Source organism: Pongo pygmaeus, chromosome 1, assembly GCF_028885625.2.
Source record: "Pongo pygmaeus isolate AG05252 chromosome 1, NHGRI_mPonPyg2-v2.0_pri, whole genome shotgun sequence".
Lineage (NCBI taxonomy): Eukaryota > Metazoa > Chordata > Mammalia > Primates > Hominidae > Pongo > Pongo pygmaeus.
Window position 1 is genome coordinate 11,255,930 of NC_072373.2, and position 17,398 is coordinate 11,273,327.

The 17,398-nt window shown below is 39.8% G+C and overlaps 1 pseudogene; it reads left to right on the plus strand.

Moving 5' to 3' along the window:
* Positions 1 to 14,378: 14,378 nt before the first annotated feature.
* On the plus strand, positions 14,379 to 16,158 carry LOC129017011 (NADH-ubiquinone oxidoreductase chain 5-like; annotated as a pseudogene).
* Positions 16,159 to 17,398: the final 1,240 nt, after the last annotated feature.

The following is a 17,398-nucleotide window of genomic DNA, read 5'->3' on the forward strand; positions in this document are numbered from 1 at the left end:
CAGCAGTGATAGGCTGCCTCAACTGAGGCCTCCTCTTGAGATCAACCAGTCTGCGAATGCCATATGTGTGGGTGAGACCACTGGACACTATCAAGCCCCAGTTGAACCAGTCTTGGCTATAAATCTATAACAAATGCTTATTATTTTAAGCCACTAAGTTTTGGAATGGACTGTTAGACAACAAAAGTTGACTGATACAATCATATTTTCTGCTTTTTATCTCCTTTGAGATAGTCATCCCCCCAAAAAAAAAAAATTCTATCAATCAGATTCCCACTATTATGGTTTCTTTACTATACATCTGTGAGTATAGCCATATTCCAGAATTTCGGCCCAATCCTGACCCCAAATGTTGACATAAGTCCTAGAGCAATTATGCACATGCCCAGCATCGAGTTAGTCTTGCCACAGATCTTCTCCAGATTTGGGGGCCTCTGCTTCTCCAAGCTCCTGGTTCATTGCCTCGGAGTCAGTCCTTGATTGAAGTAATTTCATTAAATGTCCTAAATACATCCCTATGCCAAGAACTATGCTTGAGGGTAAAGACACAAAGAATAAGACACAACTCTGCTCTTGAGAAGGTATTGAGATGGTGTTGAGATGGAGCAGGGACCCCTCTTAGAGGCTTGCCAGGGTACCGCAAGCATGGAAATAAAGGAAAAACTTGAGTTCCTTCAAGGAAATTCCAGGCACCTAGCCAGCTCTGAGAAGTAAATGAGCAACCTGATAAGCAAGAAAGTAATAATAGCTTAAAACAATAGCCAAGGAAGCTAGAATCACAAAATGTTTGGTTCCCTATAGAAACTAAAGATAGCTGGGCATGGTGACATGCACCTGTAGTCCCAGCTACTCAGGTGGCTGAGGTGGGAGAATTGCTTGAGTCCAGGAGATCGAGGCTAAGTGAGTCGTGATTGCACTGCACCATTGCACTCCAGCCTGAGCAACAGAGTGAGATTTTGTCTCAAAAAAAAAAAAAAAAAAAAGGGAGAGAGAGGGGAAAAAAAAGAAAAAGAAACTAAAGATAAAAATCTAATATCCCTGAGTTGTTTTTCAGAAACCTGGACCCCCACCAAATTGATTCATTGGTACACAGACTTCACATGACAGGGAACTGAAGACTGAACTCTGACTGCCTTTCTTTGTTCTAAATTTCTTCCTGAGGGGCCTGGTGGAAGTCACACCCATAGAACAGACCTTAATATTCCTTTCTGCTGACCTCAAGATTTTAGACAAAGCTTCATTTCCTGAACCAATCACAAATCAGAGAGTCTGAATCCACCTATGACCTGGAATACCCGCTCTTGACTTCAAGATATCCTACCTTTTAGGCCAAACCAATGTATAATCTCCATGTATTGGTTTATGATTTTGCCTGTAACTTCTGCTTTCCTGAAATTTACTCCTGACCATAAAAACCATTGCTTGCCAGCTATCGGGGAGGTCGGGACTTAAGCATTAGCTGCCTGATTCTCCTTGCTTGGCACCCTGCAAATAAATGCCCTCCTTTCTCCCACTGCAAAATCTTGGTGCTGCTTGTTTGGCTTTACTGTGCCTGGTGAGTGAGCAGACCCCAGTTTGGTTTGGTAACAGTGTCTGGAGAGACAAGTATACCAAGAGGCAAAATTGAGACTGTATTGCCTAGCAGAAGGCAATATTTAGCTAATACCTCAATTCATCACTAACAGACTTTTGCCTGTTTGCCAGAGACTCTGCCTGTCATCTGGGTAAACAAGGCTGTTGTGTCTATGGAACTGCAGTTGTGACTTCTCACACTGCTGATCTGCCTGCCTCCACTAGCTGCTTGCTCTTTGAAGCTTTAAAATCACAAGCTTCCCTCTGTCCCTGCTAGGATAAAGGCCCTGGGTCTGAGCTTAGTTTGACCCCATTAGCTAAGGTACTTATGCCCTCCTGCTTTCCTCCTCAAGGTACGACCTATGTTATCTGACGCCTCCCTCTGGATTTCTTTTTTTTTTTTTTTTTTTTTTTTTTGAGACAAGAGTCTCACTCTGTCACCCAGGCTGGAGTGCAGTGGCACGATCTCAGCTCACTGCAACCTCCACCTCCCAGGTTCAAGCAATTCTCCTGCCTCAGCCTCCTGAGTAGCTGGGACCACAGGCGCGTGCCACCACGCCCGGCTAATTTTTTTGTATTTTTAGTAGAGACTAAATTGACCAGCCAATTTACCATATTGGCCAGCCTGGTCTCAAACTCCTGATGTTGTGATCCTCCCGCCTTGGCCTCTCAAAGTGTTGGGATTATAGGCATGAGCCACCGCACCCAGCCCTCCCTCTGGATTTACATCCTAGTTTCCTCTTCGTGGTGTTGAAGCAGTGTCATTGTCTGGGGTAATATCCAAGGTTCATTGTCCCATGGCCATGGAAAACTAGGATACAGACACACCAGAGTGAAGTTAAGAGCAGAAGCTTAATAGACAAAAGAAAAACAGCCCTCTCTGCTGCAAAGAGAGGGGTCCCAGAGAAAAACGGGTTGCTAGTCCTGTGGTGAAATGCGTGGGGTTTTATAGAGAGCTTGAGGAACTGGTTTCTGATTTACATAGGGGAGGAAAGATGGGTTGGACCAGGTGTGCCATTTGCATAGCACATAAGAATCTGGCTACCCCCACCCTAATCTTTTATTACGTAGATGGGCTTTCTACCTGGTGGGCACCATGTTGTCTGTTCCTTACTACACACATGCTGACAGAGACAAGGGAAGAGGGAGCCTCCATGTTGACCATGCCTGGCTTCCAGGTAGCCCTTTCATATTGGCACAGCTGCCAGCACTCACCTGTGCAAGCTTCCAGCTCGCTTATCTGTTGACTGAAGCTCGATGTATCAGGCTGCTTTTCATTAGAAAAGAAATAAATTGGGGGCTGCTTTTTATTAAAGGGAAGCTCTGCCGAGGACTCTCTTACTCTCACTCTCTGCCTAAATAATTCCTTTCGAGCTCCTATATCAGTGTGACCCCAGCTGATCTCAACCCAGCCCCATGTGTCTGCCTGGATATCTGACTCCCTCCTTTACCAACAACTCTGGTTCCCTCCCAGCTGACTCAAGAGTCTAATTCAGAATCCCTGTGCCATAGGCCTTGTTCTCGTGCTATTTGTGGGCACAGCCTTGGACTTTCCATTGCTCCCCACTTACAGCTCTCCCTTATGTACTCCTTTTCTCACTATTTTATGCACTCTATTGCACTGCTTTCCTCTCTTTTAATGCCTTGACCTACCTACCTCATCACTACTGTGATTATTGTAAATATCCAAATTAGAAAATATAATCCCAATATGAATTGGGGCAGAATAACCAAGTCAGTCTATATTGATCAAAATCATTTCTTAAAATTTATTTGTAAGAGAACAAATGATAATTTCAATTGATATTAGAACACCTTTCAGTTTTCTAAACAACAAGAAGATGTGAGAGGGTTGTCAACCTCCCAATGACAAATTTATTGAAGATAATTGAAAGGACAATAGAAGGCAGGGAAGAGCTGGAAACTGGTGCCATGTCACTGCCACCTTTAGCCTTAGTGGTGACAGCAGAACATGCAGTTGTTAACTCATTGCCTCAGAATCTCTTGTCCAGTCCTTTCCATTCTCTGGAAAGCCTGATTAAAACACAGGTGGAAAACGAAGCACTAATGACAAGAATATCTACTACCAGAGCAAGCAAGCAAACAAACAACAATAAAAAAATCCAATGACTGGTGAAAGCCAGGGTTGTTGTTTAGTCAACAGACAACCTTGAGGGGACATTGGACTCCTATGCAGAACTCAGATTATTTCCCTGGGGATCCCTGAGTCCTGGAAATGCTATCATTAATCACCCTTAACCCACACAACCTCATTTTTCTCATAGTAGCATGTGTAAATAAAACAAAAACCTTCCCTGAAGGCAAATATAATGGCTCCCCATTAAAATGAGACTGCTTGGCCCAAACAAACAGTGCACTGGGTATCCATAATTCTGCATGAAATGACAATGATTTTTTGAAACAGCTGGGGTGCAGTAAGATCATTATTGGGCTGTATTTAATAATTCTAAATGTTAAATGGAGTCCAGGCTCCCCAGAAGCCAACTTAAATTGGTTAAAAAAACAAAAAGTCAGGGTTAGAAATAACTGATTTGGGCATATTATGCATAATTTCTGCTGAATAAAAATTTGCCAGTGTTTGCACATTGGCAAGGTATGTCACTACAATGAAATAGTGTAGGGAGACTGGAAGAAGTGGGAACAAGTGTTGGTGGTGTGAAAGGAAAATAAATCTTTGGGCCCCCAAATCACTAAGCTAGAGGGAAAAGTCAAGCTGGGAACTACATAGGGCCAACCTACCTCACATTCTATTCAAAGTCACCCCTCTGCTCACTAAGAAAAATGCATATCTGATTACCTCCTCTGGAGAGGCTAATCAGAAACTCAAAAGAGTGCAACCATCTCTTATCTACCTGTGACCTGAAAGGCCCCTCTCTGCTTCCAGTCTTCCCACCTCTGCTTCTAGTTGTCCCCCCTTTCCAGACTGAACCAATGTTCATCTTGCATATATTGACTGATGTTTCATGTCTCCCTAGAATGTATAAACCCAAACTGTGCTCTGACCACTTTGGTCACACGTCATCAGGACCTCCTGAGGCTGTGTCATGGGCACATGTCCTCAGCCTTGGCAAAATAAACTTACTAATCAACAGACCTGTTTCGGATTTTCGGGGTTCATGGTGGGAAGATGGCAAGTTTGGTTTGTAGAGAGAGCCGGATGTTAGCTGCCCTTGAGAAAGCTGATAAGAATTGACCTTGTAGGGGGCCAAGGGAAAACTTCCCCTTCACCCTCTAAAGGTTCATTAAAAAATTAACTCACAAAAGGCAGATGAATTGGAGGAAAGGCACACAAATGTATTAACATGCGCACAAAGGAGAATAATATAGTGATTACCCCATGCCCAAAGGGGTGCAGAAGCTTGTATACCATCTTGAAGTTACAGAAAGAATGGGGGCTCAGATCTTAGCAAGACAGGTTACAATGGCAAAATAGGTTATAAGATAAGAAGAGGAGGCCTGGCTAGCAAAAAGTGGTCTCCTTATGTAAATGAAATCCCACAGGTAGCAGCCCTCAGAGAAAACAGATGGTAAATGTGTCTTTCAGAGCTTTGAAGGTATCAGACCCTCAGTCAATCTTTCCTAAATCTGGACATGGGAAGACCTGACTGCATCAATACAGATTCTCTACAGATGCAAATCTCCCCATCAAAAGACAGCTTTGCAGGGCTATTGCTGTTTGCTGGCTCTCAGAACAGCTATCTCAAAAATATGTCAAACAATATATTTTGGGGTAAAATATTTTTACTTACTTCCACCTGAATTTCAATTCCATGGCTAGTGACTGCCCACAGACACCCACTGTTTCCATGAAATCCTCTGCCCCATCCCTTCTGTGCCCCACACATTCGGTGCTTACGCTCAATCCACCAGTTCAACAAGAAATGCTTTGGATTCCAGGAAGGGGATGAAACCAGCCTTCTGCCCATTCAGGGCACTATGCCAGGTATCATAAAGACATTTAAAATGAATTTTAAATAATAAGCAAAACGATGTCCCTCCCACAGAACATTTAGAGTCATGTAGGAAAAAATAAGACAAGTTTTTAAATAATAGTACAATAGAAAGAGAAATCTCATTAGCAAATTATTAGTCACTAAGATGACTGTGCTCCTAGGGAGACCTGGATCTCTCTAGTCAAGTTCCAACATCTCATTGAAAGAATCAAATTGGCCCTGTTGGGAACCAGTGTCCACCTTAGAGCACTCAGCCATAGCCACACAGAAGACTCCCAATATTACTGAGCCAGCCAGTGACCTCCCTGACCCTCTAGAGAAAAAGAAAGTGTTAAATCTGTGTAATCCTATTGTTTCTATTTTAGCATGCCACATGAGTTAGATCTTCAAGAATTGGCAGAGTTTTGGCAGGAGGATGATATGGGCTGAGGAAAAATACAAGGAAAGGTACAGAGCCAAAAAATCTGGCACCATTTTTCTGTGCAGTTCTCTGTTTGGAGGAAGCAAAGAAGCAGGAGTAGAAAATGAATAGTGAAACACACTAAAGCTGGAAAGGTAGTTTCAACCCATGTCATGATGGTTTTGGGGGTGATAAACAGAGGGCAATTTTAATTCAATTGGCAAAAAGGAGCTACATACTTTGCTGACTTTGGTATTTTTGTTTGAATATTATACAGACTTGTAAAAATCTTTTAACTTCATATGAATAATTTTGGTTAAAATTACTATAAATCACCCAGCCTCCTTATAGGAGCAAAATTACTTTTTCTAGCTTGGCACTTCAGATCTTACTACACACACACATATATATATATATATTATATATATATATTATATATAAATATTTATATATAATATATATAATATATATATATATTATATATATAATATATATATATATATAATCTTTTTTCTTTTTTTGCTAAACAGGGAAGATAGATAGTGACCAGAACAGCTTTTGTTCAAACAGCAGCAGCAATAACAGCAAAAGCGATCTATCATGTTTACTGGCAATGTCAACTGTTTGCACAGAGTATAAATGTCCTTCTTTCAAATTGGCCTCATCAGGAAAAATCTTTTTAGAATTTTAAATTGCCTCCTCTTGCCAAGTATAGAAGTTCTGTCCTTTTCTCAACACAAATTATTTGTTTCTTAGATTGCAAAGCATTCTATTATCTGAGAGGGAAAAGAAGTCCTGGGAAGCAACATAACAAAAATTCTGTCAAGCATTAGTGAGAAAAGAATTCTGATAACTGAATTCTGAGACTTCCTCATAAAGGACAGCCATGGAAGAAAAAGAAACAGCATAGTTGAGTGGTGGTGGGGCAAGGGTTAAAATGGGAAAAGCTAAGACATTTTTTTCTAGAGCTTAAAAAACGGTCAAATTCTTAAGTACCTAATTTTCTCTGTTATTACCTCTTTACTAAATTCAATGACAAAAGAAATTGATGATCTGTTATAGCCATATCATGACTCAAAACGCATAGATTTCTCTGACATTAGAAGCTTCCCCGTTAAAGATGGAATATTTTAGGGGGAAAAAACGTTGATTCTTGCACTCTATTTCAGAAACTTCCAGTACAATTAATGAAGCTCTTTTCAGCATTTCCAATGTCTCTGAGAGCCTCAGAATTCAAAAATCTAGAGGGCTTTTCTTTCTTTTTAGTTGTTTTTGGGGTGTTTTATTTTTGCAGATATTTTTGCATTAACACAATTAAAAATCAAACCATCTTACTGATTTCCACTGACATTTTAAAAATCATGTTCCCTGGGACAAATCTTTAGAATTCTTTATAATTTTCTCATTTCCAATGCAAGCAAGCTGAATTGAGCGTATTAACTATTAAAAATTGAAAAATGTTACTCATGAGTCTTTTTTAAAAAAGAAGAAAATATATATAATGGCAACTAAAGTCTTTGAAAATAATGTACTGTACTCTGTTCTCCCTGGAACATATATAATTTCTTTGAAGTTAGATTCTTAAAGAAACTAACATAGACTGAAAAGAACCCCTAAGGTTTAAATTAATGTTCTTCCACTTGTATCTAAATGCTTACCAGGGAGCCACCTGAACAAAAGAAATGTCTTTTTAAACTGAAATTTTGAGAACAGGAGTCATTAATGGTTACAATTTTCATTAATGGCTCTTACCATAGTTTGCATTTTTAAGATGGTAAGTAGCCTTTAAGACTAAATAATGCAAACTCAACTTAACAATTATTTAGATCCGCAAGTGATTAAGCTAAACCAACAACTGGGGATTTTTATTGATCAGCTGATTGTTTTAGTCAGATTAATGGGAATATTTGGCATGATGCAGCCATCCTCTTACCTCAAGCCTTCCAATCTAGACGCTACAGATTTGTAAATGCCTTCTCACATTCTGTGTGAGAGCACTGAGATACAATGTTGAAGTTCCTTCTTCCTTTTTTCTTATACCCTAGCTACAAAATGTAGCAAGGACCTCCCAAAAGAGAAAGTGCTAAGTTAGCAGGTCCCACTTAGGGACTTCAAGGAAGTATCACATCCTAACTACGGTTAGTTTCTTATGAATATGTTCTCAAGCTGTAATTCCTTTGAGAGCAGGGACCATAACTTACTCATTTCTGTTTATCACCTAACGCAGTGCAAGTATTCAAAGCCTATTGATGGAACTGAATGAACAAACGAATGAATGGATGAACAAATACACAAATGAATTAATTAATTCCTTTCCCCTGACATCAGTGAATTGCCTTAAGCCTTCAAAGGGGAAAAAATATGAAAGACTAGAAAGGCTGGGAAGTCATCATGTATTTAAAACTAATTATGTACTTGTCCACATGTATTATTTCATTACCTCCCAAATATTGTATTAAGAAATGGAGATTTAGAGAGGGTGTAGCTAGTACATGGTGCAGTTAGGTTTTAAAGCTAATTCTGACCACAAAGGAGCTACTGGGAGTCTGAGGTGGGAGCTTCGCTTAAGCCTGGGAGTTCAAGACCAGCCTGGGCAACACAGAGAGACCCTATCTCTTTAAATAAATTTTTTTTCATTTTATTTTAATTTTTTAAGACAGGGCCTTCCTTTGTTGCCTAGGCTGGTCTTGACCTCCTGGGCCCAAGCAATCCTCCTGCCTCAGCCTCCCAAAGTTCTGGGTTTACAGGTGTGAGCCACCCTGCCTGGCCAAAATTATTTTTTAAATTAGCCAGGCATAATGGCGCATACCTGTAGTCCCAGATACTCGGAAGGCTCAGGTGGGAAGACCCCTGAGCCCAGGAGTTTGAGGCTGCAGTGAGCTACGATCGCACCACTACTCTCCAGCCTGGATGACAGAGCAGGACCCCATCTCTACACACACATACATACATACATACATACACACACACACACACACACACACACACAGAGAGAAAATAAAATAAGAGAGAGAGAGAGAAATTAAATTCTTTCATTCAAGCCCCTGATCTTTCCACTATCTCAACACTTCTTGCTCTATCCTCTGCTTTACAATGTGTAAAAGGGATCAAGGAGAGAACAGGAAATGAGAGTTTCTCTTTCTTCCACTTAAGAAAGGCTTTTCTCTTAACCTCATCTTAAAATGTTGCATTTTGAAGGATATGAAATTAAAACATCTTTAGGGAAATCAGTAATCACGGAGGAGACAAAGGCTGGATTTGCTGTGTATTAAGGATAGGAAGAAGAAAGGCCACAATATTCTGTAAGTACTCAGCTCTTTAGAGTCCTCCATCACCCCTACTGTGGTTAAAAAGTAAAGCACCACTGTCTCCATTCAGCAAATTACTCATCAGAGGCCATACTTAAGTATTTGTTCAAAGAAAGATATTTGCTTTTCATCTGGGTCTGGGTCACTGAATACATTCTGTAGCATGAAAGTTCTATCCTCTTTAGGACCAGTAACTCTTTGTCCTAAAGAGTGTTCCTGATGGGGCATATACTCCGAGTGACAAAACTCCTTCTTATCTCAGCTAAGATCCTATAAGTAAAAGAAAGTCTTAAACAACAATCTTAGCATGGGTCTCACAGATATCTACTGATAAACGCTGAGACTTCAGAAAGTCCAAGAAGCCCCTGAAATTGTAGGCAACAATTGCTATGTATGTCCATTTGTGCATTTGCAGGGCAAGAACCTCTATACCTATTAGAGGTTCTTTTATGTAGAACCTCCATAGCGATAGATCCTAAAGAGATTCAAAATAAAAAAGATGAGAGATTCTTGCAGAAGAAAGTAAGTAACCCTTGTAGCTTTAAATTCCTACCATAACATATTTCTCCGGTGATAACATTTGCATTCTAATTCTGCTTTATGATTTTATTAAGTGTATTTTTGCTATAAACACCCAAAGGTGAGAAGGTAAATAAATTAATATGTGTTTAAGTACAAATAGAAACAGCAATGGGATCATATGCAGCAGACAAGGAGCCTGCCAGTGGGCACTGCCAAGAGGACACAACTCAGCTCAGAAGTCCTCTCCAGAGAAGGGCCTCGCGCAGAGGACAAGGAGAAATAGCAGTTTCCTAAAGGATGTTCAAGGCTATGCAAGGCATGCTCCCAGGAACTGCTGTAAATGTGTGAAGGCCACTGCCATCATAGGGGTCAATGAAAAACCTCCTCTTTACCCTCAGAAGTTTTGGGGAAACATCAATCCACAAAAGGCAGAATGATGGGAGAAAAGACACACAAATGTATTTAATCATAGTTGTATGTGAAACAGGAGCCTTCAGAATGAAGACCCAGTGATACAAGGAAAACTGTCCATTTGTATGCTTAGGTTCAACAAAGTATGGACAGCTGTGTTGAAATACGCTTGGATAAAAAGGATATAATATAGAAATTTCAAAAGGTATAATATGTAAATTTAAAAGGGGGTATAATATATAAATTGTAAAATGTAGAGAGGGTATAAATGCTTCAGCATTATTATTATTAGCAATAGAATGAGTGGAGAACCCAGCCAGTCCTGTCTGTCTCTGTTCTTCTTGGCCTCTGTGCAATCCTTCCTTCTGGGTATGGGGCAGGATCCTCTCTGGAGTGGAGAGGGAGGTCTGATGACCTACAGTCAAACAAGGTAGGTCACACAATTTCCTTATGGCCATTTTTTTTTTTTTAAACACAGAAAGGCAGGAGGAAAGTTGGAGTAGTATTTTTTCGGTTTGATGGCTGGCTTTGGGTAAAAGGGGTTCTGGTTTCTCTGACCCACCTGGGGGAAAGATTATAGTTTCTATGGCTGGCCACAGGGCAGCACAAGGGACCAGAGACAGAAGAGTAGGAGAAATTCAAAGAGAAACTTTTGTTTCTGAGGCTGCTGCTGAGGCATTCATTTTGCAGTATCCTTTTCTGAGCCCTAAGACTATTGAAGAAGCAGTTGTCAGCACAAACACAAGAAGAGGAATAACATTCATATGGAGACGTGTAGCACCACAGGAACACAGGGCTGAGAGATCCAAACACTCCTGTTGTCATAAGGCAGCCTGGGAAAAGGTGTAGAGCATTTCAGTTTCACACATCGCCACCTTCCTAAAGTCCATCTTGGTCAAGCATCGACTACTTGCACTCAGCAAAGCTCCTGGGATTCATCAGTACCTGTCGTCACTCTTCTCACATGGATTAGCATGTTATGTGATTCCTATATACAAACTGGCATCATAAACCCTGACTACACCCAAGGAACCAATATGGCGCATTACATCAACAGCATAGCCTGAAAGATTCTCTGGATAGACACTGTCGAGTCCCATCTAATGGCTTTAACAGAGGCATTAACTTGTTTTGTGTCATACAACTGTGTTAAAGATTCCCTAAATAGATAGTAACTTGGCAAGAATATATCAGTAGCTGCTCACCATGCCAATCATCTAAAGCTAATGTTATAAGAGGGTGCATGTAAAAACCAGAGGGCAAAGTAGATTTGCTCTGTTAAGATTCAGCTAAGCCCAGTTTTTGGATTGTAATAACCTTGTCAAACGCTTTGATATTTTGAAGTGAGTGGTTCCACAGCACAACCTTCCCAGATTCTAACACTAAAGTAAGCAAAAGTGAAAGATCACTGATTTGAGCCAGTTGTACACAGACCTGATACTCCGAACTCATAAATCCTGTGTGAGCCATTAAATTCATTGGTATTACAAGGGGAGAACGAGGCAAAGTTCAAGATTTGACTCCACATGTGCCACCAAGTTTTACCTAAGTTTATGACTAAAGATAAAATGCCCAACAGTGGAAAGCTCTGGGTTTCCCCTGGAAAGACTGTACAGCCTTTCTGCTGATGACCACGAGGGGACTGGATAGGAAAGGATCAACCTCACACCATCCACAACCAAGGTCAGGGGTTGAGTGAGCCCACATATTAAACACTTCACAACTGACTAGATTCCAAACCAGTACTAGAACTTAGTTCTTCTTTTCATTACGCCTTGTTGCATCTCGAATGAAGACAGAGAAGTAGCGCCATCTGGACAATTGAGGCCTCTTTTTGTATTCCCCACAGAATGTCACACAGTGCTAAGAGCTTAGACCTAGCTTATTGAGTTAGAATAATATGTAAATATCTGTAGTTTTAATAATAATATTTTTCTCATTAAAACAGAAAAAATAGAAAAAAATACATATGTATCGTACACGCACACACACACGTTTCTTTGCCTATATATTTATTTTCCACAAAACATTATCACATTATATCCACCGTTTTGTTACATGCATTCTCCCCCTTAGCAATAAGTTATAAAAGTCAGCTGATTTAGGAAATATAACATTTTTAAAAGCCTAATGATATGTTGCATGGCATGATCTGAAGCAGGTATCTTCAAGGGGAGTTCTTCTTGACCTTCGGGGAGCTAAAATCTGTAGTGCTGCCAAAGGTTTGAGACTTTGGACCAAACAACATGCCTACGTTGCCTCTTCTTCCTAATGCCCTATCCAAATCCCTACCTCTGTGGCTGGAAGCTATGATACTCCTTTTCTGCCAACTAGTGGTAAATTTCAACTTCTGACCGATGTTTCTCCGGCCTAGCACAATGATTCAATGTTCTAACACCATGAAGCCTGGAAGGGACCTTGTGGGTTCTTACAGAGCAGCATTTTCAGGTTGTAAGCCACAACCCTTTAGTATATTGTGAAATCAGTTTCATTTTTTAAATGAACCTATTACAAGAGAAAGGAATATAAAAAATATCAAGTATATCCCATGAAGTGAATGCAGGTGTTAGATCATGAAACTCTACTTTCAGTTATTTGTGCATGTGTCCCTTTGGGTCACAAGGTAACATGGACACAAATTTTAAAAATTGAAAGCTACTGAACTAGGGAGAGAAGGCATTAGAACAGTAGGATTCCAAAGTTTGCCTAGAATCCTTCTGTACTTTAAAAAAAAAGTTTAATGCATAAACTCATTACACCTAGAATTCCTCTAACAGCTTCAGGGCTTGAAGTGGCTGGCTTCCATACTTGTTAAAAGAAGCAAACCTTTGACAGATTCTTTACTGCCTGCTGCTGGGTTCTTACAGGAAAAATGAAAAGTGTGCAGCCTGACTTATTTTAATCATAAACCTAGGCATGTTTCTGGAATAATGAATCTCCTGACTAAAGACTGCAAAGTTCAAAGACTCGTTTTGGCTGCAGGAAATAAAATGATTTGGAATTAAAGGTGAAGGAACTGAAGCAGGTGAAATGTGAATGGCTTAAACTGCAGCTCTAGTACAATCTTTTGCCTTCTAAGAAATCTCAATGAGAAGAGATTATCAGAAGAGACAATTTGCACTGGAACCATTATTCAGGGCTGGCAAAGCATCCATAATTTTAGGACACAATAAAAAGTTTCTGCTTTGACTTTCAAAAGTTGACAACTTTAATAAACGAGACATAATGATGTCCAGAACCAATTACATAAAAATATAGGACTGGCCGGGCACGGTGGCTTACACCTGTAATCCCAGCACTTTGGGAGGCTGAGGCGGGCGGATCGCGAGGTCAGGAGATTGAGACCATCTTGGCTAACACGGTGAAACCCCGTCTCTACTAAAAATACAAAAAATTAGCCGGGCATGGTGGCAGGTGCCTGTAGTCGCAGCTACTAGGGAGGCTGAGGCAGGAGAATGGCGTGAACCCAGGAGGCGGAGCTTGCAGTGAGCCGAGATTGCGCCACCGCACTCCAGCCTGGGCAACAGAATGAGACTCTGGCTCAAAAAAATAAATTTATATATATATATATACACATATATATAGTATTAATTCCACTAAGTCATTAACGTAAGCCACAAACAAAAAATGTGGTTATCAATTGGAAGGGCTTGAAATGATAGGCTTAAGGGTTTATTTTGGGAATTAATTTGAGAGTTCTAAGCCCATGTCCTTTAAAATGGTCTATTTCTTGTGAATATCACTATGTATCTGTTTGACTCAAGATCTACATCCTTCACAAAGCCTTCCCTGACTTTCATTTCTTTTCACAGAAAAGATTTATATTGTGAAGGATGTATTTATAAATAACATATATTTTGAACTGCAATAAGACACTAAAATGCATACTACATCAGGCTACTCACTATTTAATGTATGATAATTTTTTTAACCTGGATCCTTACAGGTAAGCACAGCGTTTCACGTATCATATTCTCCCAGACAATATGGTATGATACCGAGCACAAACATTAGATTGTGGATCTAATAATAGAAGCGTACAACTTCTTATCAATCGAGAAAGTATGCAAGAACTGCTAACTCATGCCCCCGTGCCTAACAACGTGGCTTTCTCAGCTTTTAAAGGATTAGTCATTCCGTTGGCCTTAGGAACCAAAAACATTGGTGCAACTCCAAATAAAAGTAACAAATATGTACATTTCCACTACTATAATAACCCTAATCCCCTTAAGCCTACCAATCATTATTACCTTAATTAATCCCTGCAAAAAAGGTTCATACTCAAATTGCGTAAAAATATCTATCGCATCCGCCTTCATCATTAGCCTCATCCCCACAGCAATGTTTGTATGTATAGACCAAGTCATTATCTCAAACTGACATTGAATAACTGTTCAAATTCTTAAACTCTCACTAAGCTTCAAACGAGACCACTTTTCCACAATATTTATCCCAGTAGCACTATTCATTACCTGATCTATTGTAGAATCCTCAATATGATACATAAACTCAGACTCTAACATTAATCAATTTTTTAAATATTTACTTATTTTCCTCATCACAATATTAATTCTGGTTACCGCCAACAACCTCTTTCAATGCTTTGTGGGATGAGAAGGCATAGGAATCATGTCTTTCTTACTAACTGGCTGATGGTACGGCCGAGCAGATGCTAATACAGCAGCCCTCCAAGCAGTTCTGTATAACCACATCAGAGATATTGGCTTTATTTTAGCTATAGCATGAGTTCTCTTAACCTCCAACACATGAAAGCTTCAACAAGCATTTATTCTAAATCCCACCCCTGGCCCCCTTCCATTAATTAGCCTTCTCTTAGCAGCCACAGGAAAGTCAGCTCAATTCGGCCTCCATCTCTGACTCCCATCCACCATAGAAGGCCCAGCCCCACTCTCAGCCCTTCTCCACTCCAGCACTGTAGTTGTAGCAGGTGTTTTCCTGCTCATCCATTTCTACCCTTTAATAGAAAATAACCTATTAATCCAAACCTTCACGTTATGTCTAGGGGCTACTACCACCTTATTTACAGCAATCTGTGCTCTAACGTAAAATGATATTTAAAAAATCGTAGCATTCTCCACCTCAAGCCAGTTGGGCCTTATGATAGCCACAATTGGCATTAATCAGCTGCACCTAGCATTCTTTCACATCTGCACCCACGTCTTTTTTAAAACTATATTATTTGTATGTTCAGGGCCCATCATCCATAACCTCAATGAAGAACAAGACATCTGAAAAACAGGAGGGCTATTCAAGACTCTACCTTTTACTTCTTCCTCCTTTATTATTGGTAGCCTTGCACTTACTGGTATGCCTTTCCTCACAGGCTTTTACTCTAAAGACCTTATTATTGAAACTGTAAATACCTCATATACCAACGTCTGAGCCCTTTCTATTACTCTTATTGCCACCTCCTTAACAGCTGTCTATAGTATCCGTATTCTTCACTCTAATAGGACAGCCTCGCTTCATAACTCTATTATTAATGAAAATAATCCATTCCTAATTAACCCAACTAAGCACCTAAAAATCGGTAGCATCTTCGCTGGATTCCTCATCACCAACAGTATTATTCCTGTTTCATATCCCCAAACAACCATACCACTTCACCTAAAGTTCACAGCCCTAGGTGTGACCACCCTAGGCCTCTTCCTAGCAATAGAGCTTAATCTCACAACTAATAATCTTAAACTAAGGTTCCCATTACAGACATTCAACTTCTCTAATATACTAGGATTTTATTTACTCACAATTCACCGTTCAATCCCCCACTCAAGCCTATTCACAAACCAAAATCTGGCTTTACTTCTACTAGACCTAATTTGACTAGAAAAGTCCATACCAAAAGCCAAAGTCCATTTCACAAACCCAAGTTTCAACTTCCATTACCATATCTACTCAAAAAGGCCCAATTAAACTCTACTTTCTCTCCTTTTTTATTCCATCCCTCTAACCCTATTGTTAATAGTCTAATCTATTACCCCAAGTAATTTCAATTGCGACATAAATGCTAACAAATAATGATCAACCAACAACTACCACTAATCAACACCCATAACTATACAAGGCAGCCACACCCACAGGATCCTCATGCAACAATCCCTCCCTACCCCTCAAAAATTAATCAGCTTCCTGAGCTATTACAATTAATTGTGATCACAACTCCATCGTATTCAACTATTCACCAAACCAACATCAACTCCATTAATAATCCTAATCATAAAGCCCCCGAAATGTCAATACTTGATCCCCATGTTTCAGGGTATTCCTCAATAGCTATTTACCGCAGTATAACCAAAAACAACCATTATACCACCCAAATAAATCAAAAAGACTATTAATCCCATGAAAGCCCCATAAAAATTCAACACAATACCACAACCCACAGCACCACTAATAATTAAACTCAAGTCTCCATAAATAGGAGAAGGTTTTGAAGAAAAACCTACAAACCCTATAACCAAGAGAATACTCAATAAAAATAAAGCATATGCTATTATTCCTACATGGATTATAACCATGACTAATGATATGAAAAACCATCATTGTTTCCAACTATAAAAACACCAATGACCAATACCCACAAAACACACCCACTAATAAAAATTATTAACTACTCATTTATTGATCTTCCTACACCATCTAACATCTCTACAAAATGAAATTTTGGCTCACTTATTGGTGCCTGCCTTATTCTCCAGATCATCACAGAGTTATTCCTGGCCATACGCTCTATGTCAGTTACCCTAGCTGCTTTCTCCTCAGTTGCTCATATCAGCTGAGATGTAAATTATGGCTGAATGGTCTGCTATTTTCATGCTAACGGCGCCTCAATATTTTTCGTCTGCTTTTTCTTATACATTGGCTGAGGCCTATACTACGGGTCATTCCTATTTTTAGAAACCTGGAATATTGGCATTATACTCCTTCTTACCACTATAGCAACAGCATTCATAGGCTACGTACTCCCATGAGGCTAAATATCATTCTGAGGTGCTACAGTAATTACAAATCTATTATCAGCCATCCCAAATATTGGAACCGACCTTGTACAATGAATCTAAGGTGGATTCTCAGTTGACAAAGCCACCCTCACATGATTTTTCCCCTTCCATCTTACCCTTCATTATTACAGCTCTAGCAACTGCTCACCTTTTATTTTTACATGAAACAGGATCTAACAACCCTTTAGG